The sequence below is a fragment of the Podarcis melisellensis genome, assembly GCF_964234715.1.
Source record: "Podarcis melisellensis genome assembly, chromosome: 7".
NCBI lineage: Eukaryota > Metazoa > Chordata > Lepidosauria > Squamata > Lacertidae > Podarcis > Podarcis melisellensis.
Window position 1 is genome coordinate 40778184 of NC_138539.1, and position 19933 is coordinate 40798116.

General features: G+C 40.9%; 1 protein-coding gene and 1 long non-coding RNA gene across 22 annotated transcripts in view; one reads left to right on the forward strand and one right to left on the reverse strand.

Moving 5' to 3' along the window:
• The window catches only part of DTNA (dystrobrevin alpha), a 179494-nt gene that overhangs the window by 99437 nt on the left and 60124 nt on the right, over positions 1 to 19933 (reverse strand). Inside the window, exon 2 of one of the 21 annotated variants that reach the window (XM_081918501.1) lies at positions 19604 to 19662. The exons of 19 other annotated variants lie outside the window; for them this stretch is intronic. The gene's annotated coding sequence lies outside the window, so the exon portion shown is untranslated. Of the gene's footprint in view, positions 1 to 12455; positions 12647 to 19603; positions 19663 to 19933 lie in introns of those variants that run through there. One more of the 21 variants, XM_081918497.1, reaches the window with a different exon arrangement.
• The window catches only part of LOC309373963, a 68951-nt gene continuing 56203 nt past the window's right edge, over positions 7186 to 19933 (forward strand). The window contains exons 1-3 of the long non-coding RNA XR_014170315.1: positions 7186 to 7218; positions 8490 to 8568; positions 10717 to 10886. This is a non-coding gene — a long non-coding RNA (uncharacterized lncRNA). The remainder of the gene's footprint in view (positions 7219 to 8489; positions 8569 to 10716; positions 10887 to 19933) is intronic.

Here is a 19933-nt window from a genome sequence, read left to right on the forward strand (position 1 = left end):
GTCCATAGTGTTCGGTAGAATACACTGTTCAGTGGGTATGGGGGGGGGGCAATACAGGAGACGGAAAAGAGTTGTACAATGGATCCAGCTCAGTCTGAATACAGGGGTGAGGAGGACCCTTGCAGGAGATATATTGGTGGTTTGTAAAGGCTGAAGCACTCCCAATCCACATGCCCTCCCTTCTACATTACAAGGGAATCACAGGGTTTGAAATGCCTTATTTCACCCTGTGTCCAATAACTTTAATAGTTGTCCCAGATATAATATATATAAAACTGCACAATGAAGATATAGTGGGAACAATATTAAACAACCCCCCCGGAATGTTTTTACTGCTACTGTTGGATGCTTCCTGCTTTTTATTTTTATTGCTGGTCATCTCCTCTGTTGTCTCTAAATTAATTTTTGTTTTATTGCTGTAAGAAAGCTTTGAAAGGCTATTTTGGCCAAAAAAAGAAGCTTATTGATTTAACATAGGAGAGTTGGTGGTTGAGTACCATCAGAATATAAATGAAACTGGTGACCCACTAACATGATGGTAGATTCTACATACCATATTCAAAGAATCTCTACAGACACAGAAGCGTGGAAGTTTCCAGGTTAGAATATTAAAATACCAAAACGTCATGACAAGAACTTGTGAGCTTTCAAGATTTATCATCATCTTCATCATCATCATCCATGTTATTTTAATTAATTGCCCACCCTTCACCCTAAGGTCCCGGGGTGGGTTGTAACAATTTAAAATAAAGTTTAAAACAGTTTTAAAACCTACAGTTAAAAAATACAATCACAAAAAGGGTGGGTCCTGAAAGTGTACATGTCACATTTCAAAGGCGAGGGTATAGAGGTACGATAATGAAGTTGTCAGTTGCACCTCTGTGGGGAGGGACTTCCACAACTTAAGGGTTGCCTCAGATAATGCTCCCTCTCAGACCTCTACCACCTAAGCTTCAAGAGAGCCGTTTCTGCCAAATGTAGTATCCGAGAGGGTCTGCAAGCGAGGAGGCAGCTTTTCATATATTGGGGCCATAAGTCATTCAGGGCAATAAACTCTAATGTGAGTGCCTTGAATTAGGTATGGCAACCAATGCAGGTTTTTAGAACAGGGGTTATATTTGATCCAAATGGAACCCTGGTACAAAGACCAAGCCATTTTTGTTCAAAAGAGGCTGGGAAAAGGAACTCCTATCAACTTAAGGAATTTTGATGGCGGTTAAGCCTACAGATGTAAGAAAAGTTAAGCTTCCTGAGATGCAGATTCTTTTATCAAAGACAAAAATGCCTGTCTTCACTTATTTTAATTGGGGAACATCACAGCATTATTTTATACAAGCGGCTCTCACTTCTGCCCCTGAAGAGGGTGGGAAAAACAGCATTTCCCAACCTTGGATCTCCAGATGTTGTCTGAGTATGACTCTCATTATACCCCACCTGCAAGGCCAACTGTCCGGATGGTAGAACTAGCAGCAGAACAATATCTGAGGACTCAAGGTTGGGAAGGTCTGCTCTATAAAGCAGTCAGGTAGAATAGACGAGTTTATGAATTTAATCTATGGCTGAGAGTTGTTGAGACACAGAATGTTAGGGTGTTCAGAGGAAGAAAAATGGAAAGCACTAATGCAATAGGTGGATAATGAAGCTTAATTATATTGGAATGGATGGAAGATTTGGCTTAATTATCTGTGATTGATGGCGACACCATGATCACTGAAAAGCCATTCAACTTTCCACCTTGATATGGGGAGAACTTAAGAGCATGACAATTCTCTTCTGTAGCTGCTTCCACTCTAGTTTTGGCAATATGGAGGTTTATCTATGTGAATACACATATACAGCTATATAATGGAAGCAAAAGCCGCTGTTCAACAATAACTGTTAGTGAAGTCCATTTCCTTGGATTGGGTTTACCCTGCAGTATTTTAACATGAAAGTTATTTCCCTGACTCTTTCAAGGAAAGTAAGGGTTTATCCACACTTACATTTTGCCCTGCTCTTTCCAGTCAGAAATTCCCGCTTTTAACATTTTGTGTCTGACCTTTTGTTGTTGCCCCAAGCTTTCCCCATGAAAACCCACTCTTTAAAGCTCAGTTGGAGCAAACATCCATCCATGGAAAATTGAAATTGGCGTTTGCTACGATTTGGCTTTAAAGAGCAGGTTTCTGCAGGGAAAATTGGGGCAACCCACCCCCACAAACACTTGGACATGCAGCGTTAAAGCGCAGACCTCTGCCTCGAAAGGGTGAGGCAAAAGTATGGATAAGCCCAAAGTCTGCAAAAAGTCTCTTCATTGCACTTGAACAATAGATCTGATTAAACTATTTAATCCAATGTCATTAGCATTTTATACCTGCCTAACCTGAGATGAATGGGTTAATACTGAAAACATTTTACTTTATAATTTGCTGTGCTTTTCTTTATATCTTTGTACCGCAGCAGCACAATTAAAACGGATGCTCAGTGCAGTTCAGGTTTATTTGTTTTAAGTCAGACAAAAACATACAATAAGGAGCAGCTAATACATATTGGAGAATCTATTCCTAATACTAAAATCCTGGTAAATATATATGCTCAGGGATAATCCAGATGACATTTAGCACATTAATCTTAACAGATTTTGCATGCTTTTTTAGACCCAAGGCAAAAGTAGTCAATTACCCACAGGGCCCCCATTGTTATTAACAAGCAAATCATATACATTTTGAGATAGACCAGAAATAATATTCTTGCCCCAATAAAGGGAGAAACTTTCCCCAAGAAACATCTGCCCTAATAGGCAATAAAACAAATAATAGTCAGCTGTTTCAGAACTACATATACAAATCTTACAGATACATCATAAAGTACCTGTTGACATCTTCCCTTGAGAACTGCAGAACACATTAAATTTAATTCAGAAAGGGCAAGGCTACAAAACATATGCAGACTTGGAATTAACCCCTTCTGAATACAATTAGAAACTCCTGAGCAAACATGACTAGTGGTTGTGCTGTACCTGTATTGAGTAATTGCCAGTGATGTCAGAAAGTACTCTAACGCATGCTGGTACTTAAATTTCGCAAGCCAAGGGGAAATCCTGGGACTTGCTCTCCAGGGACTGGTCTTTTCTGAATGTAAGTATCTCTTAATCATATTTTGATTATGACTGCCCAAGAACTGGAAAAATAATCTGTCGAAAACTCATAGTAGGACTATCTGCATAACCCTTTCCAGCCATGTTGTACTAAACCAACTGCTCTGAGAAACAATTTTCTGCAAGTATACCATCACCACTAAACAATATTTTTAATCTAATAATTAAACACGTGTCTGTCTGTAGGTCAATTATAATGTATGTATAAAACAACAACATTTTTTTAAAAAAACTTATTTGCAAAACCAATATTGAATTCATATTGATAAACTCCTGCAAAGGTTAAAAGTGAAGCATTCATTTGGACCAGCAACATGGCAGCTGTTTTGAACCACTATTCAATAAGTTAGAATTTCAAAGAGTGTTAAGTACCCAGAAAACCTAGCAGAAGCTATATTAAAAGAAACCTGTTGCTTTGTGTGATTCAAATTTTAAGATTCAATTAAAACTGGAACATCTGTCTTCATTTTCTGAAGCTTACAAACTTTATGAAATCAACAAATAAATACATCTGCAAAACACAAGAACCAAAATAGAGTCCTGTATTTTCACTAGGAAGAAGTAAAATTATGAGACAAAAATGATCAGTGTTTAGCTTACCTGAGCCTATTGTTTAAAACAGCAACACAGCACTAATTCTGCTCTTTGGAGCTGGACCATTTGCCCATAAACATTTATAAGCAAGGAACTCCAAAGTAACCTTTAACTTTAGTGATCATTCTCTCTCTTGTGCTCAGAGCAGAGCAATCTAATACACCTTATCATGTGGTGTGTTGCTATAGCAACAGTGAATCCAGCTGCTGCAATACAAAAGACTGACAAAAACTTGTTTTCTCCCCTTCCGCCCACCTAGTTAGAGTCAGGGTGCTTTCCTTATGCTTGCATAGCCTATCTGATCTCCATTTACTTCTAGTACCGACTGATCTGGATTAATGTAGGCAGCAGAATGTAAAAAAAGTAAAATGGGCATTCAAGTGCTTTTAGTCAATACAGTTAAATGACATCTTATCATATAAAATTGCCACTCATTGCTTAAAATCACTTAGATACAAGGAATCCAAAGATTATAAAGGGAAACAAACTATACCCTAAGATAGAATTCTCTGTATGTTCACTCTTGTCCCAGAATAAGCTACAAGAAGAAGAAGAAGAGGAGTTTGGATTTGATATCCCGCTTTATCACTCCCCTTCAGGAGTCTCAAAGCGGCTAACATTCTCCTTTCCCTTCCTCCCCCACAACAAACACTCTGTGAGTGAGTGGGGCTGAGAGACATCAGAGAAGTGTGACTAGCCCAAGGTCACCCAGCAGCTGCATGTGGAGGAGCAGAGACGCGAACCCGGTTCCCCAGATTATGAGTCTCCCGCTCTTAACCACTACACCACACTGGCTCTCAAAACAGCCCTCTAGATGATGATCACGTCAAACAGTACAGTGGTAGATCAAATATAAATAACCATTGTAGCCAAGATGGCTACTCTATATTGTAACTACCAGAAGTTATAATACAAGATTCTTTAAAAACGAACAAACACATGTTGAGATATATTTTTTTTGGTATAGTCAAATGAAATGGTTTTTATGTTGTATAGCCAACAGAAAAACCAACAGTGAAAAACAATTACAGAGCTCATGTCACATTATTTGCAAAGGACTGGGGTATGGGTGACCAGAAATAATCCAATTATGATCTGCCTTTGGTAACGTAATACAAGATTCTTCCATAGCAACCTTAGCCCCTTCATTGTCCTCCATTTGCCCCAGCTGCTGGGAAGTGGTAGTCCAAAGCATATGGAGGGCAATGGTTGTTCTACCCCCTCAGGGGTTACCAACATTTTTGGGCCTGTGTGCACATTTGCAAACAGATGAGAACCACACATATACTGCAAACAAGCACACAACACAACCTATTATAGTAACTACAAGAGGATGCTTCTTTCAAAGTCTAATTTCAGTGAGGCAAGGGGACACTGTGGGCACCAGGGGAGGCCTCTGCAGGGTCTTGTGTACCCGGGGGGGGGGGAGGGGGCTACATTCCATAAAGCAGCCTCCTGCTTTATGGAAAATCCATAACGTAACATATAATTGGGCATGAGCCCCCCATGCTAAGAAAATAGATAGGTGGCAAAAATTCAATATTAAAAAACAGAATTAATTGACAGTGATTATTGTCAGGGCTGAATTTCTGAAATATTATTCAGTTTTCAGACTGCTCATCTTCCAGATTTGGTTCCTGTACTGAAGACACAAAAATGATGAGTCTAGGGGAGAAAATAAGGAGACCTCCCCTTGTGTGAGCCACTGGACTTGCTGAATTAGCATGTGTGGCAAGGGATACCTGCAAAACACTTTGCAATCAGTGCTCATATTCTGCAACAGATGGCTCACCAATTTTCACAGCGCAGCTATAATTTCTTGGACAAAATAATCACTTTCTGATCCAAACAGCTCAAATATTTACTTAACATGTCCATATCTACCTTTAACAACAATACAAAATTGCAAGATGTATACAACTAATAGAATAAAGAACCTCCCAAAATAACAAAGCTTCCTCAGGCCAAGAAAACATTGTACTGCAATCCATGTCTATCGTACAGAGTTCAGTATGGCTTACTCCCAAGTAAGTGGGTATAAGACTGCAGCCTACATGAATTCTGGCTCTCTTGTGAAAAGCCTATTCACAAATCCTTTGATTAAGACTGTCAGTGGACTTATACACACAAGTTGCAAGCAAAGTACATTTCCCAAGGAAGTCACATGATTAATTTTATTGCCTTTCATGTCTACATTTAATGAGGTCAAGAAAACAGAAAATGCAAATATAAAAATATTTTTAAAGCCTAGGAGAATATGAAAAGAAGGTCACCTGTGTCAACAGCAAAAAAAAAAAGCCTACAGATGTTTTGCATAGCAGTATTTCTTGTTGTTTTGCAAAACAAAGCATGGGGGTGCAGAATGAGACTTGTGTTTTGCAAATACTCAGTACAACACAAAACTTCCATATTTTGCAAATTAGGGTGCAGGGTGGCTATTCAAGGTAGAAGCAAAGCTCCAAATGTAGCACCTGCTAACTCTCTACAGATGGTCTGATAAGGAAAAGATGAATAGAGCTACTGCTTGAATAATTTATGCCTGCTCTAGTATGCAAGGAGTAAAAACTGACTTAGGTGTCTTTTATGGGTAGTTTGGCAGGCCTTTCCCTTATCAAGACTGTATTTTAGTAAACCAAAATAGTAAGTATGTTGATCTAAATAATTCAACCTAATTCAATTCAGCCGTATTCAAGATGAAAATAATTTCCCCATCTTAAGGTAGAAGCATTCCTTGTTTGTTTGTTTTTTAAAAAAGAAAGCATGTCATTAACGTATCCTTAAAATAGTGAAGTTAAACTATATACAGTAACAATCTTAGAAAGGGTATTTGTTTCTTATGCAATGTTATTTGATGGTTTTGTGATGCAAAATACAGCAAGATTAAGAAAACAGAGTTTTGTCTGCTGGCTGTCAGAATGTGACTCAATGGGCGTTTTATTCCTAATGATTAATTCTTAGCAACTTTGGAGCCTGCATATCCGTTCACCAATAGATGTTGATCCAACAAAAGCTAGCAGCTTTTCTGGATCTAGAACCAACAAGCAAAATGTATCAAAAATAGCATTGCACTGTGCAAAGCACAGTACATTCCTGGTCATAAAATGATGAACTGGCTTTGCAGTTAGCAATCTCTAATTAGAATGGAAATTTTGCTGCGGTGAGGTTATGCAAGAATACCTTGTAAGGCCACAGGGCAACTGGAATCTCAAAGTGATTAAAATATGGTGATCATTCCCTTATTTACATAACAAAGGGAAAATAAAAAGATGCTTTTCTAGGCTGCATTAACAGAAGTATAGGGTCCAGATCAAAGGAAGTAATGGTACTGCTCTATTCTGTCTTTGTCAGACCACACCTGGAGTACTGAGTCCAGTTCTGAGTGTCACAGTTTAAGAAGAACATTAACAGGCCGGAATGTGTGCAGAGGAGGGTGACCAAGAAGATCTAGAGTCTGGAAACTAAGCTTTATGAGGAATGGTTCAGGAAGTTGGGTATGTTTCTGCAGAAAATGGAGGGCTCTGAGGCAGATGAGTAACCCATAAGGGATAAGGTTTAGTGGTGACATGACCTAAATAAAGATTTTATAATTTTATGAAGACTATAAATGTGTGTGTGTGTGCAAAAATCTCCACCCTTTCCTTTATTTGCCAGAAAATATAATCAATACATCAATAAAAAACCTTATTGATAAATATTTACATATGTATGTATTTAAATATAGCTTATTATTATTAGTGCCTAGGGTAATTCATATATAAATCTGTCAACAACATTTCCCAGATAAAAAGTCACATAAGAGAAATGTAAAGCCTGCTATTAATCTTTTCCTGTGTAGCTTAAAATACATTAGAAACATATTTCATAGATCCAAATGCAAATGTGACAACAACTACATTGGATATGCTTCCCGTATACAATAATTATCCATTCCTTATTGGCATACTGCAGTGCTTATGGTGCCAAGTTAGATTAATCTGATTTCTGAAGACGTTCAATATTTTCCATTAGTTTTATTACGCTTTATATCAAAAAAGCCTTCAGTACACACACACCCACACACCCACCCACACACACCCTGTAGCATGAAATGACCTCTAATCCTGAAATAAAATATTGGAATGTAACCAACATTTTAGGAAGCATTTTAACATAAATCTGAAAGGCCTGCTTCATTCTATTATTAACACTACTCAAGACAGAATTGGTAATGCAGAGTGTAGGTGGCCAAAGATGACTCCGAATGTCCAGTTTAAGTACCAAGCACCACTTGAGCCTCCCACCTAGGGTCCCCTGTTGGGCAATAGCTTGACCCGATGTGTGATGATTCACAATATGTGATGAGTGATTCTGGTTATAAAGTGAGCTGTGCGCTTCTTTTTTAAATGGAACTAGCAAAAGCAACTGGATTTTCTAAGGCAAAGCCCAATAGCACTACAGTGGTACCTCAGGTTAAGTACTTAATTCGTTCCGGAGGTCCGTTCTTAACCTGAAACTGTTCTTAACCTGAAGCGCTACTTTAGCTAATGGGGCCTCCTGTTGCTGCCACACCGCCGGAGCACAATTTCTGTTCTCATCCTGAAGCAAAGTTCTTAACCTGAAGCACTATTTCTGGGTTAGGGGGGTCTGTAACCTGAAGCGTATGTAACCCAAGGTACCACTGTAATTTTAAAATGATATGTGATTAATTACTCTCCTTTCCTTGTAATGCTGCTTTCTCAGTGTCTTCCTTTTCTTTCTTTTTCGATTTTTCTTTTGAGCACAGATACCACCACATAGGTGCCCTTCCAGATATTTTATACTCCTGGGTAGAATATATTCCTTTGTGCAGCCTTTCCATTAAGGTAATAAACTCGAAACAGGCAGAAAAAGTTTATATTAAGAAAATATAAGTCATTAATTAGCTGTCCAAAAATCCCCTGCTTTATAAAACTGGAATTACTGAAATGCAGCGGATCCTCTCCTCATAAATATCTTTTGGTAATATGCATTTTAAATCATTCAATAAAAGTAAAATCTATTTTTGTACAATGCCAAAAGGAGAGACATAATGAAATATATGAGCCACTACTGGTCAGTGATTAAAATGTGCTCTCATTACTGTGCCCTTCTGCTATTAGCATGAGAAATGAGAATAAGATGGTGATGGGGGCATCATGATGAATATAATAATCTTGCAAAAAGATTTGTGAGAAGTCTAACGATGGAGACTATGGATCATTATAGGGGGTGCAATCCTGCTAAAGCTAAGAATGCTTATATCCTGCCCATTTCAATGGCAAGGTTAATCACATGTTTAACAATGCCTTCCATTCAGTAGGGCTTATATTTGCTTATCTTCGGTTGGCTTGTGCCCAGTATAGAGGGAAGTAAAATACCCCACAACTCTTTTGAGGGTTTCCATTTCTCTCTGTCCCACTCCCTCTCTTTCTCTCTCTCTTCTCACATACATCTTCTTCTTCTTTGGCGATCACTCGTAGCCGAGTAACATTGTCTTCCATAAACATGGCTTTAACCATGAGTTTGTAAGTGACTGTGGAGGCCAATTCTGGATCCACACGTCCTTCCACAGTGGGGACATTGGATTCCGGGCGGGAGTTGATCACGGTGTGGATTTGTCAAGCGTGCCTTCCTCCTAGCCCATTTCTCCCTTGTGTCCTGAGTTCGAGTGTCTTCAAAGCCCGTGACACCTTTGGTAAAGGCTGTTCTCCAACTTGAGCACTCACAGGCCAGTGTTTCTCAGTTGTCAGTGTATATACTACATTTTGAAAAGATTTGCCTTGAGACACTCTTTAAACCTCTTTTGTTGACCACCAGCATTACGCTTTCCATTTTTAAGTTCAGAATAGAGTAGTTGCTTTGGAAGACAATCATCAGGCATCCGCACAATATGACCAGTCCAACAAAGTTGATGTTGAAGAATTATTGCTTCAACACTGGTGATCTTTGCTTCTTCCAGTACACTGATATTAGTTCGCCTATCTTCCCAAGTCATGTGTAAAAAAATTTGGAGACACCGTTGATGGAATTTTTCGAGGAGTTGGAGATGGCACACACACACACACACACACACACACACACACACACACACACACACACAAAACACAGTGCTCCCACCACATGTTGAAGTTTTTCATTGAAATGAAAAAAAATAATTCATTGAATTTTCATTCCATTTCATTATTTCATTGAAAATGATGGTATTTTCTGTAAACAAGTGCTTCCTCAAAGCATTTCAAAACATTTTCACCTTACAGTCACATTTCCCTGTATAAATTGGGCACACTTGCTCAAACTCGCATGCAATTTAATACAAAGAGGTCCATTCCAATTCTCAATCACTGGCAAAAATGCAACTCTGAATATAGAAGTATTAATAATTACACAAGTCTTACTTCTGTGATAGTTAAAGTACAACTATCTGAAAATAGAAGCCTACAAAATTGATTAGTTTGCTTTGTTTTTTTAAACAGTTCCCTTGAAAGGCACTCCAAAGTTTAATTACCCATATTTCTAGGAGGGCTGTCTCTGGCACTGAGCTACTCATTTATAAGGCAAATTCAATATTATATTCATCCAGTTTTAGCTTCCAAGTAAATGCATCATGCAATGCCTCTATATTTCTGCAAGACATATATTATATTCACACATTATATTCACAATGTGTGATTATTACAGCTGGCAAAGAATAATGTTAATAATTATTATGATTATTATTATTTTGTATCACACAAACATGATCCTAGAAATCTTCATACCCTTCAAAGCACTTTCAATCAATGGGTTTCTTTTCATTTCATTTTTGCCTTTTCCACCCCAAGGAACTTAGGGGTAAAATAATAAAGCCATACAGTTGTGAAACAGACAATTAAAACAGCTTAATTATAACTAGAAAGGGACACAAAAAGAGCTTGGGACACTAATGAAGCATTTCTGTAAGATATGACAGAATCCTGGCACCCCTACTCATTTTGCTTTTCTTTCCTCTGCAGTGGTCATTAGGAAATCTGTTCCGTTTCTGAAACTATGCAGATCAGAAAGCATCACAGCGCCAAACAACCATGACTAACCGGAGTATGACAGACCATTCAACTGTGGTGAAAAGATGCTTAATGAAACAGATCAAGGACCTTGCCTCTAAAGATGAAGGCTCCACAGGAAGGTAGGAATGCCCTAAATATGCATCAGATAAAGGAATATTTTACATAAGAGTTAGTGGCAAAGAGGCAACACATTCAAATGCATTTAAGTCTACAGCAGTGCCAGGAATAATACCTTGCAGGCACTACACCTTCTTATAAATCTGATTATATAGCTTCAATCATGGCATTTTTCTACATCAGCTATATTTGGTCCATAATAATTGGTTTAAAATACTTCTACATTTTGCAAAGTCCACAGACTGGTGAAATTCAACGTGCTAGTTTGGATCTACGAGGCCTGAACAGATCGGGCTACCATAGCTTTTAAAAACGAGTTCTGAAAATCAGGTGGAATCTTGCAGACGTTTAGCATTCATTTCTGCTTTAATGGCTTTCAGAAAATATCGATTTAGAGCCCCATTAAATCGTGGGACGTTTGTGCCATATTTTCTGTTGGTTCCGTGGATCATGTGATGAAACCTGGGGTGGTATACAGTTCTTTCCCCACTGTTTTCATGGGTAAATCACATGGGAACAGAAGCATGCATGTTCATAAAGGGTGGTGACATGCTCAACTGGGCCAGCTGTTGTATCACATCACGCCCACTGGCATGGATGAAATTCAGTGCAACATGGCAGTATATCAGTAAAAAAGACAGAGTTAAGGAACATTAGAAACCAGGCCAGAAGTGCTAGCATTATCACCAGAAAAACTAACACAATAAACTTCATGCCGGAAGGCACCCTGTGAAAAGCCTCCTGGGCTGACAATGCCATCCTAGAGAGACATCCTCAGTGGCTGCATTAAAAAAGGTAAAAGGTAAAGGACCCCTGGATGTCTAAGTCCAGTCAAAGGCGACTATGGGGTGCGACGCTCATCTCGCTTTAAGCAAAGAGAGACAGTTTTCCGGGCCATGTGGCTAGCAAGATTAAACTGCTTCAGGCACAATGGAACACCATGATGGAAGTCAGAGCGCATGGAAACACCATATACCTTCCCACCGCAGTGGTACCTATTTATCTACTTGTACTGGTGTGCTTTCAAACTACTAGAGAAGGGGAATAATTCTCAGCACCACACTTGTCTGTCAACCTCTAAAACAGGGTAGTAACTGAGGCTCAATATGTTGTATGGATAACTCTTCGCTCTGCTTTTATGAGTGTGTGTGCTTCTTATCAGTATGACTGGATGCATCAGTGGCAGGTTTTCCGTTGTTAAAGATTATGGCCAGGGCAAAATTAATATTACGTATTTTTGATGATTGTAGAACTAGAGAGCCACAACTGGAAATGTAAACCAGCCCTGTGGTGAAGGACGGCACCAACCAAGCACTGGGCTGTATAAATCAACCCACAGAACTGAACCACAGCATGCCACAGATTGCAGCAGGGAGAACCTTTACAGCAAATTATTCCAGTACCACAAACTCAAGAGGAAGTCAAGAACAAGCAATAGCCATTGGATCAGTACTCACCAAACTTGGGAAAAATTCCTTCCTCATCACAAATATGAAGAGCGTTATTGAGCTCTGGATATTTAGATTGGTGCACATAAAAATTAAACATACCTATAGCAAATATGTACTTACCACTGTAATGATACCAAAGGTGCATATGCCATATTTGTATGAACCTCTTTCCTGGTTCAGACAAGGAGAAGCATTGTCTTGAAGCTGAGTGGGGAGGAAGAGGGTAATGGGCTGTGTTTGGGAACCTACAAGCCTTCACAAGAGACCTAATTGACCATCCTCTCCCCCCACACTCCAGGAAATGCACAAGGGGGACAATATAGTTTCTTGCAGATTCAGAGGATTAGCTAGGCCTTTGTGACATCATCAGCCTCTCAATTCAAGCCTCTTTTCGCGCCTAGCAACCACAGAGCATCAGTAATAGTCATGGTGATTGGTGTAATGGCTGCTTTGTGTTTCATCCAGGGTTGAACTGAATGTACTGTACATGTGTTTCATATGATGGTGGTAGGATATTTTCCCACCCCCACCTTGTTCCCTGCCATTGTTTTCTACTTCTACTTCTGTCTTGAAGCCACTGGCTAATGAAATGTCAGGCTTTTTACTGAAAAGAATTTATGGAAGTTTCCATGAAGAAAGTATCCCTTTTACTTCAACCTTAGTTTTGTCCCCTGGTTATTTTAAAATTTCTTGTCATCTTCATTTCAGAGCTTTCCAGTTAATTTAGCCATTTCAGCGTAGTCCATTAACTTGGTTTGCCAATCATCTTTAGTCGGGACTGCTTTCTCTTTCCACCTTTGGGCTAACAGTATCCAGGCACCCGTTGTAGCATAAATAAACAATTTTTTCTGGTGTGTTAGAACTTTAAAGCTACAACCTTTTAAAACTCTAAATGGCTTGGAACACAAATACATACATGGTTACAATCTTGCTAATCCAAAGCAGTCTGTTTCTATAACTCAGTTGCACTGTGTGTAACTTTTAGCTACTTGATTTTACATTTGGGCAGACCAATCCAAACTACGCGACATCGGTGTAATTTATATCAGGATGAATTATTCTGGTATAAAGGTAAAGGTAAAGGGACCCCGACCATTAGGTCCAGTCGTGACCGACTCTGGGGTTGCGTCGCTCACCTCGCTTTACTGGCCGAGGGAGCCGGCGTACAGCTTCCAGGTCATGTGGCCAGCATGACTAAGCTGCTTCTGGTGAACCAGAGCAGCGCACGGAAACGCCGTTTACCTTCCCACCGGAGCGGTACCTATTTATCTACTTGCACTTGACGTGCTTTCGAACTGCTAGGTTGGCAGGAGCTGGGACCGAGCAACAGGAGCTCACCCCATCGCAGGGATTTGAACCGCTGACCTTCTGATCGGCAAGTCCTAGGCTCTGTGATTTAACCCACAGCGCCACCTGTGTCCCTCTCAATGGCCCTATTCCAAATTCTGTTTGAGTCATGTAACTGCTGAATGAGCTGGCTGGAGCCTGGCAGAGGGAAAACAAGCCTTTAAAATGAGGTTTGATTTGTGCCAGTCTAAATTCTGATGGGTTGCTAGGTCATGTGACCAGATAGAACAGAGTTTTGGAATAGAGGTGAATCTCCCATTGCCCCATCCTGCCCCTGCTACACCTCTTTTTCAGGATTTATCCCAGGCTTGGCTGAGCTGGCTTCAACTGAGCTAGGATGGAGAAATTACACCAGCGTTTCTCTGACTGAATCAGGATGTTGGGCACTCCACCTTCTGTAGCACTCACTGAGCCCAGGCTCAGCCAGAGACCCTCCTATTCCAAACCCCTCTCATCCTGGTGGAACTTGGGTTTGGGTTGCTCCCAAATCATTTTAGATTGGCATGAAGATGTAAATGCAATGAGAATCACTCTGTCAGTGTCAAATGACAGCATAATTTAGATAAACAACATCTTACAGTGCATCCCTATAGGAGGCACATATGTTGTAGAAGAGAAGAAGAAGAAGAGTTTGGATTTGATATCCCGCCTTTCACTCCCTTTAAGGAGTCTCAAAGTGGCTAACATTCTCCTTTCCCTTCCTCCCCACAACAAACACTCTGTGAGGTGAGTGGGGCTGAGAGACTTCAAAGAAGTGTGACTGGCCCAAGGTCACCCAGCAGCTGCATGTGGAGGAGCGGAGACGCGAACCCGGTTCCCCAGATTACGAGACCACTGCTCGTAACCACTACAACACACTGGCTCTCTTGTAGACTTTACACTGTATAGAACATGACAGAAGGAAACCAGAAGTAAGTTGAATACACGTTCCTTCTCATTCCATCTCCTAATACTACGAACAGCTTTTCTCTAAACCAGTATATAAATAAAGGAGATTAGAGAATGGCAGCCAATATTATAGCTTTGCTTGGATTTTATTGTCAAAACGCAAGTGATCAAAAATAAAGAAGAGCACTATTTATCAGAACCAGCTCCTGTTCCTCTTTCTCCAACCCACTCATTCACTAAAAGAGCTTTCGAACATCTTGCTCCTAGACACAAAGGGGCAAAGGCAGTTATGAAGATACACTGCTAATAGACATCAGGAAGAAATCTATGGCTTTCACAGATCCTCACACAGAGCTGATAAGGTGCACTCTAGTAATTGAGCAATAAATCAGGTGTGTCACTAAGGAGAACTTCCTTCCTTTCTTTATGCACCCTAAATACAAATGCAAAAACACCAAGCCATGTTGCTGATGGTGCATAACCTTCAACCCTTGGGGGGGAAAAAGAAAAGTACCACCCAGCTGCTGCAAGTTTAGTATGAAAGATTGATGAAAACTAGTTCTAACTAAATGACAACAAAAAAACAGGTCACTTGCTTTCAAAACGGCAGCAGTGTTCAATGACAGATTCACCATTTACGCCATCTGAAATAGTACAACTCGTAGCTAGAATGAAGGATTTTACAAAGGTTTGTCCTGGAATGATACTAGAACTCTTCTATATTTATAACAGGATGAAGAGAAAGTTCACATTTTGTCCCTCGATTTATTCCTCAGAACATGCTTTTGTGCTTTGGAGAGAACAAAAGTGCAAAGGACCATTAGTCATCTGTTTATTCCTTTATGAACATTGTTAACACCCTTGTGCTACCACATCTACAAACTACTTCACCATGTTCATGGGAAGAAGTCCTTCCAGGGCATGCATGCTCAGAGGAGTTTTGCTTTACCACTCTGATCCTGGCTCTAACAAACATAAAAAACAATTTCAAATGCAATACAGACTGGGAACAGAATATCCACTAAAAAAGGTTGTTGAAAAAGGAAGATATTTGATAGGTGCTGAAAAGACAGTAGAGACAGCATTTGTCTAATATAGAGGTCAGCAAACTTTTTCAGCAGGGGGCCGGTCTACTGTCTCTCAGACCTTGTGGGGGCCCAGAATTCCTATGCCCCACAAATAACCCAGAGATGTATTCTAAATAAAAGGACACATTCTCCTCCTGTAAAAACATACTGATTCCCGAAATGTCCGTGGGCCGGATCCGGCCCCCGGCCCTTAGTTTCCCTCCCCATGGTCTAATACATAATGAAAGGGTAGATGCCACCATACTAAGGGCCCAATTCCTACATTGTACAAGGTGGACCACCTGATGAGATGCTAACTGTAGGAGCCCCTTTCCTGCAGAGCGCAATGATCGGAGAAAGTGTGTATGTCTCAATTATAGATAACTTCCAACCAAAGGTCAAAGATCTCCCTAGGTTCTTAGCAGTATCATTGCCAGAGCCCAATAAACACATGAAGCTGCATTATAGCATCAGATCAGGAAATCTATCTAGTCAAGTACTATTCATCTCTGGCTGGCAATGTCTCAGGCAAGGATAATTTACCAGCCCTGGTACCTGCATGCAAAGCATGAGCTCTGTCTCATAGGTAAACCATTTTCATTACATATCGAATGCATGGCTTTTTCTTCCAAATGAGCCAGTGTTAAGATTTGTGAACCCCTCATCACTGCAGCGATGATTGAGAGAAAAGGCCATTGACTTGAATTAATTACCAGCATCTCAAAATACTGCTTTGTATCTCTCTACAGAGCATATTATGTTTAGGGGACTGCTGCACAGAGAATATGACATCACAAAATGCTAACTTATTATATATGTGTGTGTGCATTTGTGTATGGCATCTGCACACCGCACTTTCGGAGCAGTTCACAAAACAGTATAAAAGTACACTCAAATACAGAGCACACATTAAAAGCGGTGTTCAAAAACGTATGAACATTAGCATAAAAATAAGCCAAAATCCACCTATAAAACAGAACATAACAACATCAAATCAAAATAAGACACCCTCAATCCAGTTCAGGGAAAGTAATTTGTGCCAGTATCTAAAAGTGTATCAATTTAAAAGCCTAGGAAAATAACTAAGTCCTCACCTAGTACAAAAATACTACAATGCATGCACCAAGCAAGCCTCTCTGGGGATGTTGTTTCATAATTGGGGTGCTTCACTGAAAAGCAAGCTCCAGGAGCGAAGGCGAGGTTGCACGCAACCTTGCCCCTGTTCCCAGACCTGTTCTGGGGGCTGGAGTCGGGGGAAGCTCGGGCTTCCCCCGCCCCCAGCCCGGCAAGCTCTGGGAGCAAAGGCGAGGTTGGATCCCGCTGGCTGTCTTGGCTTCTTTGCTCTTTGGGGCTGGGGGGGATTTTTTTTCTTTATTCCCCCCCCCAAAAAACTATGGTCCCTATGGTCCAGTGCGCCCTATAGAGCAAAAAATATGGTACATATGTACAAACAGGGCTGGTTTACATTGCCAGTTGTGGCTACATTCATCAAAAATACATATTATTAATTTTGCAGTGGCCATAATCTTTAACTATGAGAAACCTGCCACTGATACATCCAGTAATACCGATAAGAGGCACACACACTCATAAATGCGGAGAGAAGAGTTATGTATACAACATATTGAGCCTCAGTTACTACTCTGTATTAGAGGATGATAGACAAGCATGGTGCTGAGAATTATTCCTCTTCTCTTTGTCTAATGAGGGCTGAAAATATTTGGTATGAATTCTTGCATAAACTGCACACAGACACGAACCATAAATTATTCATGACCTATAATACGATTATTTACTGTCCTTGTGTATAAAAGCCATCCGTATTACAGCAGTGCCGCTCTCCTCACCATAAATTCCAAAATAGAAGAGACAGTTCCTTGGATATTATTTTAACTGCCTAACAAGCACAGAGTGATCTGCAATTTCCTTGTCTGGACTGCTCTAAAGTGGCCAAATCCAGGATTGGCAAATTGATAGCAGAGCCTGCAGCATCCAGAGTTGCTGTTCATCCCACACTGATGAGTGAGAGATGAGCAACTGGATCCGGGAGGCACAGCTGGAATAGGAACATCTGTCCTTATTTCATAATAGACTGATGCACTGCCCCATTTTACCTGAAGTAGGCAAGTGTAGCTTAGAATCAGGTAAGGAAAGGAAATACAAAAGCGTACAGCACAACACTTTGGCAGTATACACGGTAAGTCCAAGCGGCAGTTTAGACCAGAGCTAATCTTAGACTTGAGTTCAAATCCTTCCTTAGCAGTGTCCATGTTCTTCAGCCTGGTATATTAATTATACCAGATTATTCAGTTGCATCTTGTGGAGAGGAGTCCCTACTTTTGTAGAAGGGGAGTGGATCCAGCAAAGCTTCCGTGAATGGAATTTGCAGTGGAGGGAGGAGGCAATTTTTGCCATTTCCCTCTTCAGTACCTCTCACACTGGGGTCCCTCAACCCTCTGGAGCGGACTAAGGAGGCAAAGGGGGGGATACAGAGAGGAGGGAAGGGACAAAGCAGTGTCCCATGGATGCAAGCAGAGGCATCTTTCCCACTGGGGTTACTGGTGTGTTCCATCAGGGCACCGGCCTCTCAGGGGTGCCCCAGCAAGTGGGAGAGCTGCGTGGCTTTGCTGGCGGCCTCCCCTTTTCCTGCACACCAGCCAGCTGCGCCTTGCCAACCATATGGCTGGCTGGTGTGCAGCTTCCTTCCCAAGCCTTGGCGGGAGGAGAGCGATCCCTGCAGAGGCTTAGGGTGGAATCTGCACCCGCCAACTATATGGCTGGCAGGCATGCAGCTCTCTCTCTCTCTCTCTCTCTCTCTCTCTCTCTCTCTCTCTCTCTCTCTCCAGCCCTGTGGGAAGAGGGAGGCGGGCGATGGCGAGGGGGGAAGCAGAGCTGGAGGAGGAGGAGGAGGAGGAGGAAGGAAGGAATTGCCCTCTTTCTTCCTCCTGGGTTTGCAGCCCTGCTTGCATGGTCCCCTTGCCCATCCTGTTCAGCTACATCTAGCCCGAGCCATGAGTAGCAGCAGCTGCTGCCCTGGTTTCTCTCTCTCCCTGGAATTGTGCCCTGTGTTTAATGTTATGGGCAACTCTATCCCGGGGAAGGGAAGCCTCTTCCCTTCACTTTTCTTCTTCTTTTTCTTGGGGGGTGGGCTCCTTCTCCTGCCCCTTCACCCCACAACAAGGTCCCATGGGGTTGTAAAGCAGCCAGACCATTTAGCACCTACCCCATTCATTCCAGCAGCTGGCCATCACCCTCTCACTCCAAGCCCTGTGAAAAATATCATCACCATTACTATTAATATTATTATTATTACCACCACCACTACTACTACTACTGCCCTCCACCCATAGATATCAGGGCGGCTCACAGTCTGAAACTACGGTACTAAGCACATGTTAAAAACTAGAACAAAGGCAAACTTTGTACTTAAACACAAATTGGCCAGGAACTTCATTGTCTGTGTCTTTAAAAATTTATTTAAAGAACAACAAACTGGTGGTTGCTTTAACTTTTTGATATGTGGTGATTTGAATCATGAGGATGAATTAGAAGAAGAACTGCTGAGCCTTTAATGAGTCTTGCTTTGGAATTGAGGACTTCATTAGATTTCCTTCTGCATTTTCATTTTATTTTCATTTGTTCTAAGGGCTTGTTAGGTCAACAACTCTGGGGAACCTTTCTCCAATAACTTTGGAGTTGCCCCCCCCCCCTAAAAAAGGTCGACAACTCTGGGAAACGGGGGTGGGCGCTGGAGGGATCTTTGTACCACAGCGCCGTATATGCTTAAGACAGCCCTGGATGGAAGACTGTTCCATTCCATGAGCAGAACTCCACTCAGGTAACTCAAGATCCAACCCACTTGCTTATTTTTAAAAGCCACTTAAGAACATTAAATATTCACAATGAACTCAAATGGGAGGTAAAATCTCAGTTACATAAACAGTCAATCATGGACATTATGCTCACATTTTTATTCTTGTACCTTCAGGGTCCCTTCCAACTCTACAATTCTATGATTTGCAGCCCTGAACGTAAAAGAGATAAAGTTTTCTGTTACAGTTCTCTTAGTGCTGGTTAGCTTTTTTCTTTTAGAGATTCGACCAAGCTTTTAGTCTAAGACTTTCAAGCTGTAGGGATTTTTTTTAAGTTTACACTCTCAAATCTTTATTGGAATATATAACAAAACAGCTTTTCAATAACCGCTTCCCGCAAATGAAGCGGCAACTCATTATTTCCTAGTCACAACCTTCTGCTTCTAAGGTGGGAATGAGAGTGGTTTATCTTGTGGTGTTGTGA